Raw genomic sequence first — 13,984 nt, 5'->3', positions numbered from 1 at the left:
TCGAAGCGTTCATTCGTAGCAATGAATCAGTTATCATGGCTCAATGCGAATTCCGAATACGGTTTCAAATTCCTCCTCATAATTCAGTACCGGACCGCAAGTCTATTGTGCTGTGAGTAAAAAACTTCAGAGAAACTGGTTCTGTTGTGAAAAAACGAGATGGAAGACCTCGTAGTGCTCGTACACCAGAAAACATTAATGCGGTTAGGCAATCAGTTTTGCAGTCTCCTCAACGATCAGCATTTCCATCCTTACAAGATGGTTGTTGTCCAAGAGCTGTCTAAACATGATTGGCAGAGTCGTATGGAAGTGTGTCAAATAATCTTGGAAAGTCTCCCACCAGACGCTGTTGTTTTTTTCAGTGACGAAGCGCACTTCCATCTCTCTGGAAGTGTGAATAAACAGAATTTTCGCTATTGGAGTGAAAACAACCCGAAGGAAATTCATGAGAGGCCTCTTCATAGTGAACGTGTGACTGTTTGGTGCGCGTTATCACGATGTGGAATCATTGACCCTCATTTTTTTGAAGAGAATGGCAATGTTGTTACTGTGAACTCAAAACAGGTATGCCAACATGCTAGAAGAATTTTTTGAACCTGCCCTACAACAGAGGGCTTTCGAGAATGTGGTTCCAGCAGGACGGTGCCACAGCACATACTGCCCGAATAGCTATGAACATTTTGAAGCAAATGTTTCCTGGCCAATTGATTTCTCAGGGAGGGGACATTGTGTGGCCAGCGCGATCACCCGATTTAACCCCATGTGACTTTTTTCTGTGGGGTTACTTAAAGGCCGAGGTGTTCATACATCGCCCCCAAAACCTGCAAGATCTGAAGCAAGCTATACGGGAGGAAGTTCTGCGCATACCTCAAACCATGCTCGAGAGAGTCCACGACAGTTTCAGAATTCGCTTGCAACAGTGTATTGATAACCACGGCCACCACTTATCTGATATTCTTTTTAAAAGAAAGTAGAAAAAACTTCCCATGTCATAGAATAAGTTAACCCTTTATAGGATACTGGTCGATATTTCGACCACCTCTAATATTCCTCTGTGCACAGCCACATTTCCTGTCACTTTCAGTTAACGCATAATGGTTGAAATATCAACCACCACAAAAAATACCCTCTATGCACAAAGCCAAATTTAAATACTTTAAATTACCAAATAAAAAGTATATTTATCATATTTACACTAAATAAAAAAAAAAAATTATTTCATACTCTCTCTATTTGGTAGGGGGTGGTCAATATTTCAACCAGAATGCGTTAGTAAAAGTGTTAGGATAGCTAAGCTTACTGGTTGAAAAATCAACCCCTTAGGGAAGGAATTATTGAAATAAGCAAAAGTAAATTTTTTACAAACTTGATTTATGAACAATATATTGGGAAAAACAAACTGTTAAAATTAAAATATCACACTTGAGGAAAAACACCTAATCTTTGGTTTAAAACTATTTACAAAAAAATTTAACTTAAAATATATCTTCTTAAAATTGGATATTTCTTGTAATTAATTGTATAATTACAGTAACTCTAATACAGTAGAATAAACAAGGTATAAAAACAAAACATTTTTCTTTGGTTGTACTAAAGGAAAGTAAAAGAAAATTATATGAGAGCTGACTTTCTTACGACAGTTCTTAAAAACTAAAATATTACATTTGAATCTTACATTGGCCTATATGTCGAAAAAACTAAACATGGTAATTTTGTATTAAAATTTTAAAAGTTAATTTATAGACTGATATGAAATAAAACTAGAATAAAAGTCATAAATTCAACTAATCACAAATTAATATCTTCTTGATTCACCTTATACATGATTACAGCTAATAAACTAAAAAAGGTATACAAATAAATCATTTGTCTTTTATTGAGTATATTAAAATACGGAATGATTTTAAGTAAAAAATTAAGATATCTGAAATGTGTTTCATTGCTTTTTTTTAGCATAACTTAAAAGGTATAACCAAAACTAAAATAATTTATGTTCTATGGAAAGGTGCAAAACAATTTATACAGAGAGCAACTTTGCACTTGTCACATTCAATACTACAACGTTTTGGTTTTTCTTTGGTGCTGCATCTTGCACAACGCCGACTGCTTGTAACTATAGGTAGATGCTGTCCTACTTCACTGTGACTTATTTCATTCACTAACTTTTTTACCTTTTGTACATCCAGATTTTTTCAATTTACGGCTACAAAAACTGCCTATAAGTTCTTTTGCCAGAGTCTCACGAAACATAAGATGTGACATTGGTGTTCCGAGTAAGCGAAATAGACAGGAGGTCTCGGAAGCGCGCCCCTCCCCAAACTCGGAGCAAAGCATAAAAAAAATCACATGCCACTAGTGGGTAGAGAGACAAAGAGAGACAAGACTTCGAGAACATGATTTATAATTAAAGAGATGGCAAACATTTCCATGCAAAATACAATTACTTCAGCACCACGGTGCACCGCGTAACTTAAAAACTAAATAACAAAAGATAAAATTCCAATATAGACAATAACATAATAAATAGAAATAACAACATAATAAATAAATAATATAATATAGAGATTTGATATATAAATAACAATTTCAGGTACGGCATGTAGGAAAAATTATCTTTAACTGGTAAGTGGTATGAACTGAGGGGAGGGAAAAGTTTGTAGAATTTCTAGGCCCACTATTTTTAAAAAGTAATTTGGTTTCAGGTTTGTAGCCAAAAAGTAAAAAAAAAAAAAAATATTTAAAGCCGATTTTCGAAGGAGGCGGGGGCTTAGTTGCCTCCACGAATCCGAATTAAAGATGAAATCCTCCCCTTCAGTTCATGTAACTAAACTAAATACAAACTAGTCTTAACACTGGCCCTCCTCCAGATCTAATATCTGGCAGCGCTCCCTGCACCCCAATCCTCGCAAGTTCAGTATAAGAAAAGTAAAAAAAAACATTTTGGATCCAACCTTGTTCCAGATGAAATGAATATGAGCACATATACTCCGGTTGGATGCCGGTTACAGGAGCGCTGGCAGGGCACGGGGCATTCAGTTTTGGTTTCAGTGGTTTCATTGGGCAGACTCGCCGCACCAGTCCCGCTGACGGCACTTACGGGGACCCTAATGAATCCCAACATAACCAGTAGATATTTAGAAAAATGTTATTGTAACCTGAGAAATAATAAAAACTTAATTATGTTTGCCACAAAGTATATATAAAATATTTAAATTTAACAATTAAAAATAACGATCTGTAACTAACAGTACCTTTTAAGTATTGAAAAACTGTTTCCTAAAAATAACTCAAGACACCAAGTATTTTAAGATACACTACTTGGTGACAATATTAAATATTACATAGGTTAGAACAGCCATACTAAATGATTAAGCGTGATAACATTTACTGGTAACTATAATTCGCCTGGATTTTAATCATTCTATTATAATATTATAATAATTTACATTTTATTATTATTAAATACTAATTGTAAGGTAGGCCTAATAATAATTATATAATTTACAAATAATAACAGTACATTATTTCCCAAATAATAATTAAATTATAATCCGTTCACGCTACTATAAGGCAATCAATTAATTAAACAATAAAATGAAAATCATGAATGTTGTCACCCAATTTTGCACGCAACACAAAAACACGAGGTCACAAAATTTGCAGTCTGTACCGTCTCGCTTACACTAAATAAATACAAGGTGATTACTAAATAAATAATTTCCGTTCGCCGAACGGATCGATTAGAAAGCACTAGTGCAAAAATAATAAACTTAATTGGCATAGTTAAAAAATTAACGATTTAGAATGTACGAAAGACAGGATAGAACACTTAGTGACACGAACAACGTACACGAGGAACACAAGTTACAAAATAATATATAAACTACAATTAACTAAGCTACGAAAAATATGTGTCTGGGAGGAAGAGAAAAAACGCCAACTAATTAAGTAAAGAGAGAGAAAAAAGACAATTACCTGCCGAAAGTAGTGGAGTTAGCCAGCCATGGGGAATCGGGAAGAGCAGAGAACAGCCAGAAACACAGTAGCTTCTCCGAACGTGTCTGACCGCTCCGAACAGTAGCCGGTGCCGGTGAACAGCTGGTCGGTAAACTAGTCAAGGTCAACCAGCTGACCTCAACCAAACAGTCCAACCAGGCAGAAAATCAATACTTGACGGAGTGACTCCCCCACCGACTGATAAGAGTGGCCGAGGTGGGAAAAATAAAAGACAAAAATTGTCCAAACTGAGCCCCGGCTCATTGGCTTTCCTCGAATTTTTTTTGTCTCAAACTTGTATAGAATGAAGGAGTTAACAATAACATAATCTAGTAGAAAATAGAACAGCTTAACCCACCACCGTCTCGATTTCTGAACTATGCTGTAGCAAGACTGTAAGTGATCGAAGTGGTCTACCCCACCCATATATTTGTTGTAGTCGGCTATAGCTTGTGGACATTTCACTTTGATTTTTTTCACCTAATTTATTCTTCCTTTCAATTTCTGTGAAGTCCTCCGGGTCATGCATGTTTGATATTATTTGGACAGCCTTCTTGCCTCTATCTTTCCATTTAGTCACAGATATTTTCTTTGTCAGCTGCAAAATCACTGTCTCCCATTTTTAGCTCTTTATCTTTTTTTAGCAGATCTTTCGGAAAAGTGCTTCCGATCACTTCTTATAGTTCCACAACCAAAAAGGGACTTTTCTAATAACCTTCTCACTAATTTAACATTAGAGAAGAAATGGTCAAAAAATAGGCAGTATCCCAGGTTTTCAAATGACTTGGATATCTAAAACAACATGTTCTCCTAGAGTCTCCTCACTGCCTCTTACATCATTTTTTGCCTTCATAAATGTCAAATGCTATCATAAAACCTGTAACAGAACATGCGAGAACCCATACTTTAAATCCTCGTTTTGTAGGCTTGTTGGAAAGGTATTGTTTTAAAGAGCATCGCCCCTTAAAACCAACCATGCTTTCGTCAATACTCAGAAAACGACTCGGATTGAACAGGTCCATAAATCTAGTTTTTAAAAAAGTTATCATTGGTCGAATCTTGTACAGCTTGTCATAGTTCCGTTGTTCTCTCTTTGGCATTTTTTCGTTGTCATGAAGATGTAGATATCTTAAAATTTGCAAGAACCTTCGGAGTGACATAACGTCAGAGATTGCTTTTACTCCAAATGTGGGTTTTGAAGACCAGTAGAGCCTCATACTAGGTAATACATGGTAGCCCATGATTATTAGAATGCCAAAAAAAGCCAAGAGCTCATCTTCTGCCAAGTTGAGATCTTTATTGTGTTGCTGAGCGAATAAATTTGATTCCTCAAGTATTATGGAGTTGACACATCTATGGCAACCTTAGGACCTGTAGGTTGTGTAAATGAAAAGTTATTAAAGGTTTTCGGCTGCTCTCTGTTCTTGGAAAATTTAAAGATTGGGGTTATGTGCTGCCTAGCATTGTCACCACGTCCTTGATCTAACTCTTCTTCATCAGAAGATGAATCTTCACTTTCGCCTGAGTCATCAAAGAGTGAAAGTCTTGAAAAAGTTAGGGCTATATCTGTCTGGGTCATAGTTTGGGTCAGCATCACTATCATTCACGTAATCACTACCCTCATCACTGAGACCATAATCAAAGTCTAAGGAATTTTTAAGCCTACCTCCCTTTGCTCTCGTCGTAGACGTTCCTGGTTGATCCAGTACAGATGGAATGTCAAAACTCAAAGGCGTAGAAGTTCTCAGCCTGGATGGTTCTCTGCTAGAGTCAATGCCGTCATCAGCCTCGCTGTCACCACCACATTCCGAGTCAGAACCCATGTCATCTGTCACATTGAAGAGAAATTTGTCCTGTTCACTGCTTCGGAGGAGATCAAAGTTACTGGCTGAGTAACCGACTTTTCTTCTCTTTTTTAGCGGGTCCATTCTGAAAATAAAATATTACTTGTAATACAAAAATATATAAAATTGTCATCTTACTCACTTAGTTTGATGTTGAATTTTCTGTACTACTTCTAAAAGAGTATTTTATCTTCATGCTGATGTATAAAAATTCTGTTTCAAGCTCAGTAACTTGCGAGCGCAATCAGTTAGACTACTTTAGATATTACCAGATAAAAGATATAATGTTGTGATAAATTTGGTATATTAGATTAATAAAAATATGTCAAACAAAATAAAATTTATGCTTGTTCAAACAGAACATGTTTTTTGAGGTTAGGGCTAAACACCAAAAAGAATATTTTCCTGCTCAAATACCATTTACGGTAAAGTATATTTAAACGCATGCACACCTACATTGTTTAATGTAAAATAATATAAAATAGTTAAAAGTTGTTCAATTCTTACCTTGCAAGAGTGAAACTGCCACAAAGTATAACTTGCAACAACTTTTCCTCATTGGCATGTACCTGAACGCATAGTGGTTAAAATATCAACCACTAGTTAACATTTTCCCCACTAGACTGCAGCACATGATGGGCAGACCTATGATCAAGTTGTCACGCGTTGTCTGGGGCTCACTGCATTGGCTGATGACAATACGAACTATTTTTGCCTACCCGTTCATACGAAATTCAACTTTATGTGTGGTGGCTGAAATATCGACCAGTATGCGTTACTGACAATGGCATGAAAAACATTGTGTGCACAAGGAGTTTATGTAGGTGGTAGATATATATACCAGTATGCATTACCGACGACTGTCAAAAAATTGGCTGACCTATAAAGGGTTAAAATGAATAAATTTGCTTTTTGGAAAAACTGGTTTTTATTAGCATTTAAAAATAGGGAGGATATTTTGCTGCACCCTGTATATAGTATTGCAAAAAACTGACACTTGGATTTTTGTTAAAATAAAAAGGCTGTGTGTAATTCAAATGAACTTAATGAATTGAAGAGTAGTAAAACTCAAATAAAACAAAATTAACTAGGTAACAGTTATTGAAACCTACAGATATAGTATAACTTTAACCAATAAATTAATAAAAAATCTAGTGTCCCAGTTTTTTGCAATGCAGTATGTACTTGGGTGTAAAACACATGGAAATTGTGTTAAAGTATTTCAACCATTGCAGATAAAGTAATTAAACTTTACACATTGATACTTGTATCTAAACACTTTTTGAAGCAAAAATCTTATTTTTCATCAAATCAGAGATGGACCACAAGGACGCTAAAGAAAATCTTAAATAGCATAGATCGAGTATGTATGGTACCAATATGTAAAGTTTCCTGCAATGGTTTAAAAATATAACGCTGTCTCCATATCCTGTAGATACATTTAGGGTGAACACAAAAACTAAACATATAAAGAATTTATGCCACGAAAAAGTTTATTTATATAATTACCTTAAGTAATTATTTGGAAAAAATAGTTTCAGTTTTCAAGATGTGACTATCTGAAGTATATTGTAAATTAAACATGTCAAGTGTAAAATGCACAAGAAATAACGAGTGAGCAGAACATATAAATATAGTCAACAAAATCACATTACAATAGTTTCAACAAAGACTTTGCTACAGAATAAATATCACATGAATTTGTTTAACAATACTGAGGTATACAAGCACTTCGTATTTTAAAAAACATACACACTATATAAAAATATACTAGTTAACAATACTATACAATACATTTATTAAAACTTCTATGTATTGTTCCATTTTATGCATTTTTATGAGACTTGTCCAGTTTTTCACACTTCATGCGTGTTGGGTTTACGACGACTCTTCCTCGACATCCATACTGTCTGCGCTCGCTATGACCATCGCATTCTTCGGGATTTTGTCCCCGACCACTTCTGGCGCCGTGCAGCTGTTGATGGTATTCCCGCTCTCGTCCTCTATAGAGATAAGTACTTGTGACATGCCACTGCTTGTGTCCGACTCTATCTTCGACACTTTGAACGATCTGGAACCATCCCGCCTACAGGACAATAGAATGTCTTCAATTTACAACCAACACAAAACCTTAAATAGAAATTCCTTCCTTGTTTTTGGAGGCATAAAATTATCTATTTCAAATTTTTTAACTGCAACCATCTTCCAATATAACGGTCAACTTTATTTTTTTCCCAATGGAACACCCTGTATAATATTATTATAGAAAAGTTATTTTAATACTATTATTTTTGGATTTTTTAAAATACTTTCCTTAATGATGGAGATAATATGAGTTTTGAGTTTACTTATGGATATATGAATACTCCAAACTGTGAATCTAATATCTTAAATTAAGAAATTTTCCCTTGTTTTTTAAAAATATTTATAATTGTGTAAACAAGAAGCGTATTTATTTTACTAATAGAAAGGTACGCACTAATACATCCCCCACCTGTCGAAGAGGATAAATTCCAATCCTCGAAACGTTGCTATATCTTTTATAATCTATAACGATGGCAAATGTCTGAAATCCTATTATCCTTTCAAACATTCCATCATCAATACCAAACTTTAAAGAAAAGTAGTTTTTTATATGATTTTTTAATACTGATGTCAATCATGTAGAAAAATAGATAAAAGTGTGGGCTTTCATATAAAAATATCACAGAACTTACTTTAAAAACATGCCTTTTATTCTCTATATTTATTACTTTTTATATTATTGGACAGTTTTCAAATGTTTAAGAATGGAAAAATCTGGATTGGTAATGATTTTGTTTGAAATCATATTCAGACTAAAAAAACTACTCAAATTACAGAATCAGGAATCGATTTGTTAAGATTCAGAACCCAATTTAAGATATGAAAATTCTGGATTCGCCCGTTACTAATGTACAATAAAGTTTATGTTTTCAAACTAGATGGAATTCAACATAAAATGGCTTTCATATTTCTACTTTTTAACAATTTAATTTAATAAGCATAGTCTTCCACTCAAATGTTCTAAAATATTTTGTATTGTACGAAATTTAAAGTTTGCTTCCCTATTATAATTAAAAATACTAACATTAAGATAAAACGTGATACGAGTAGTAAATATTGGATCATTATGCACTTTGAATGAAAAATGAAACATACAAAAAACTACATAAAATAATACAGAACAAAAACATCTATAACTAACGTAGCAGCAATTTATTCCACTACCATTTTTCTGTGATAATTGTTGTTAATTGTGACACTTTTGACTCCGATAATATTGCTGGTAAGAAAGGAAATGATCAATAACTATGGGAGTTTACCTGCAAGGGAGTGAGCTTAAAGTTGTTCTTTGACACAGACAGATCGGAAGTCTTGTTCTCACCGTACAACTTGACACTCTCGTAGCGCACGGTCTGTAGCCTGTAGGTGCCATCTTCTTGTCGGTGGTATCTGACAGTACAATCACAATCAGCTTACAACCTTTTATTTATTTATTTAAATTATATATACAATAGCCACAAATGCAATATCCTCATAGCTATTTTGAAATTTTAAAAAAGTAAACAAAATACAATAAATTTCAGTACAAAGGAAAAAACCTTTAAACAAGAATATTAGGCGAGGCAAAAATTAAAATAATGCTCTCCATACAAGCTCAGACAACTTGGTATATGTAACTAAACAAAATGAATAATTTTTATAAAACAATAAAAAATTGAATGGTTTGCTTTATAATAACTCAACAAACTTTGTCAATTTGGGATTTGAACTCACCAACTATGTTATTGAACACATCTACCTCCTGCTTAAATAAATTTAAAAGGCTTAAGGCTTTTAAAAATTAAAAATCATAGTGTTGGGCTGTGTTACATTTGGTGACAAAAAAATTATTGATGGACTTCTAGGAACAAACAACTGTATCTTATTTAAAAGAACGTAACTGTCTGAACCATGAATAATTTTGTAAATAAACGTAAGAGCCCGATTTGTTCCTTCTAGGTGTAAGTGTATCAAATGAATAATAATTCTTCTAAGGAATCCGCTGTTGAAAGGTCTCGGTCACAAGGAAAGTTTAAATTGTTGGTAATATAAATTATTGGAGGAATTTTTTTTTTATTTGTTCAAGTCGCTGAAATACTGCCAATTTGAAGATGGAACCCAAACTACAGAACAGTACTCCAGAACCTGCTTTCTGACATAAGAACTATACAACGTTTTAACTGAATCAATGGTAGAAAAAAACCGTTGAATTTTTCATAATGAGTAATAAAATATTATAATGTCCTTGATCAACATTTTTAAAAGGGACATCCTCGTCAAATCTGTTAACAGTAGCTTATGTCAAATATGGAAATCCATAGACATTTGAAGGAATAATACTACTACCCTAAAAAATGAACTATGCTATATACAGTTTAATTTTACCAAATTTACATTTAATATTATTTAAATTATTTAAAATTGTTATATTATAAACTCTCCAGAGATTATTTTGTTAGTTTACATTATGGTTTTAATGCTTGTTATTTGTATCTTTGTTAATGTTATTGTAATCTCTACTTAATGATATTGTTTTATAATATCAACTAAATATGACGTGTTATTGTTAAACTCGTTGTTTCTTATTGTTATTTGTCAAAATTTGTATTTTAATAATGTTAGTCTCATATTTATTATTGTTTTTGTTAACTCCCTATTTCATTCTATAACTTTAATTTTAGAATAGTGAATGGTCAATTAAAAACCTTTTTTTTAATTATTTTATTTTCAAGACGTGTTTTTGGTACCTATCATAACTGTGAACATTAACCTCTAAATAAATAAGAAACAATAAACAACTAAATATACATGTGGGGCATTTAAAACAGGATGTTAAATTTATATGACACAGTTGTAATTTTTGATTATTATTCTGTATTTAATATTTTACTTTTTTCAGAGATTTGGGTTTGTCTCATTTTTTAGATTGAATATTTCAAATGTTGTGAGAATCTTTGTTATAATTTAGATAGATATGTCATTCTTCTTTCGTGTTTAATTTTTCTCATTTCCTTTCGATATCCAAAATTTCCATATTCTTTTTAATATTTGTGTAGTTATGAACAGTTTCTAATAAATGGTTCAGCAAAAATTTGATTTTATTGTAGACTTGTTATTTGTTTTCAAGCTTGTATATGTTCTCTAACCTTTTTATGAACATTTTTGCCAGTTTTTCTAATATAATAGCTTTTTACAGTCACTACAGTTAATTTTTGTATACTCCAGATTGTTTGTATAACTCTTGTTTGTCATCTTTTGTGTTTACTTTGTTTTCGATAAGTTTAAATGTATTATTTCTTGTTTGGTAACTGATGGAAAATTTTGAAAGGTTTTTCGAACAGCTTTGTTAAATAAAATAATTTTTAAAAGGGTTTTAGTTGACTATTAATTATTCTAATATAAAGATAACTCTTTAATGTGGAGTTAATAACATAAATTTTAATTTTGTATGTTTCTCGTTCTTAAACTTCTCTCAATTTTTGTTTTCTTCTTCTTCAGAAGTATTTGTAACATAAATGCTAATGCTAATAGTTTGTAAATCGGGAGTAAAACTCAAACCTCACCATCAAAGTACTTCCTTAAGGTAGTAAATTTAAAGTTGAAAGAATTAAATCAGACTAAAGGTGAATTTAATTGGATATCTCACTTACATGAAGCGGGAGTGTCCAGAGGGCCAGCGCAGACAGTGCTTTGTCATGAGGTGTTTGGTGAGATAGCAGCCTCGGCTTGTACCTGCTGTCGCAGTCTGCTATATGGCAGCAAATAGAGAGCTTTGGCCCCTTGGTGCACCTGAAACACAAATACCACTGTCATTCCAGCAGCGGCAATCCTGAATATCCAACCACTACACAAGCCGCACATAGGGACCATTGATTCGAGTCCAATGGAAGTCTCCTTAGTTTCATATGCTATGTTAAAAAGGAAAAATAAAAAGCACAAACTTAGCAGGAGAAGCAGAAAACAGTATAAAAGTTGCAACACTGCTGTCGTTTCCTTTGGATATGACTGCAGAAGCTCTTTAGCTATAACTCTGGAATCTGCCATGTACAAGAAATATAAGATTAAGTTAACATCACTTTTGAACTAAATTTAAATAATATTTAAATACCAGTTTCCATGTCTTTAATTTGTGAGAAAACTAAAATATTAGTCTAAATTGGTGGGAGTCTAAAATGATTTTTTAATTATTTACTTTTAAAAAGTTCTCTGTACCTAATAATGTTTAACTCTTTTGCTACTAGGCTATTTGTTTTTCCAAAACTGCCAAGCCTTTGACCAGAAGAAATGTCAAAACTTTCAGGGCAATATTTAGACATTTTACAGTGTTTTGCATATAAATTGGTATAATCCTCATTAAATATCACATAAAGCTAGAATTTGCTTTGTTTTTTAAAGCAACTTAGTTTTAAAATAGTATTAAAATGTTCTGTATTGTAACTTTTAAACATTCTTAATTTTTTTTAGTTTGACTTCCAAAAGAAAATTGAAGATCCGACTTCATATTTATTACAAATTATTAGTTTGTACACAATATGTTTCTGAACCAAAAATAAATAGATCACAGATATGACTTTATAATTTTTGTAAAGCATTTTTATAAAGTATTGTAAATTATTTCATTTATTATTTTTTTTTAGTTTTTGTACATAACAATACACATGTTAATAAGGTTTTTTACCTGTAAATACAGTATAAGCTTGTTACCAAAATGTTAAAATAAATAAACACCGACATGAGAACTTATGTAATTCAAGATTGTAATAGGAAATGATATAATATAATTTGTACCAAATTAAAAGTGACTGAAACAATAAAATATTACGATTGATAGCATTCATTTGCTAAATAACACGAAAACCTTTCAGGTGTATTTTTTGACCATTTTTACTGCAGTAAAAGTGAAAAAGATTCTAGATTTTGCACTAGCAAATGTAGGTAAAAATATAAATTTATCCTACGCTACTGTCTCAGTACATATATTGTAAAAGGTACCCTGATTCTGTACAGGTAAATAACAGGAAACCACCTGTTATTGGAGACATCAACAATTCTATAAACTGAATCTCTCCCCCCGAAACACAATAGCAAATTGCTGCTGCTAAGAAGGGCTTGTCAGAGTATTTATCAGTTCAGTGGAAATAATGTACCTCTGTGGAGTTTTTTTATTCCTTTACGAATATATTGATTTTTTTCAAATTTATTGTCATTGGTGACTTAATTGCATAGTGTTTAACATTTTATAGTTTTTCTTCTTAATGTAGATTTGATTAGATTCTAAGTATAGTTTTGTGTAATAGCGCCAAGAGCTGTAAAAAAACCTATTAAAATGAATGTTTTAAAATTATTTTTAAATATTCTAAATTAGTCTGAAAAAGGCTGAAAACAATTGATAACATTAAAACTGTTTTCGACCATTATTAACTAGTTACAGACTGTGTCATACCTCCATCACGTGCCTCTGAAGAGTGCTCTTGGTCTTACAGCTGTAGTTACAACTCGGATCTTCACATTCAAACTTAGTCTTCGGATCGATGCGTAGCCAGGTGCTTCTTGAGATCATATTTTGTTTTGCACCTAAAAAGTTATTTAAAAATATATTACTATTTCATTTTTATTAATCTTGATTTCTTACTTCCAACAGAGTAGTAGCCTATACAAAATCCATAGAGGCAGTACTGAAAAGGTTTGAAGTTCAAACAGATTCTTTCAAGTGGATAACCCTCTTAAAAGTCGTCAAGTAAGAGTAAAGCTCAGAAAGAAATCTGCCACAATTACGGCCTGGAAAAGGGTGGCCCCAAGGAGGGATACTGTTTTCTCCTTTATGGGACGATGATGTTAAATGATTTCTTGATTAAAGCAGAAAAAAGAGATAGAACTACAATGTTATGCTGAAGACCTATTGTTTATGGTCAGGAGAAGAAATAAAGGCATGTTGGAATGTTCTCACTCAAGAAGCCCTTAACTTTATAAGCAACTGGTATCATGGGGAGGGATCGAGGATTAACCCATCAAAAAACATGTATAACCTCACCTTCACTCAAAAAATGAAAATTCAACTAGCTCAATCTGTTCTGGAAGGC

The sequence above is a fragment of the Homalodisca vitripennis genome, unplaced genomic scaffold, assembly GCF_021130785.1.
Source record: "Homalodisca vitripennis isolate AUS2020 unplaced genomic scaffold, UT_GWSS_2.1 ScUCBcl_4241;HRSCAF=10305, whole genome shotgun sequence".
NCBI classification, from domain to species: domain Eukaryota; kingdom Metazoa; phylum Arthropoda; class Insecta; order Hemiptera; family Cicadellidae; genus Homalodisca; species Homalodisca vitripennis.
This window is presented reverse-complemented; position numbering follows the sequence as displayed.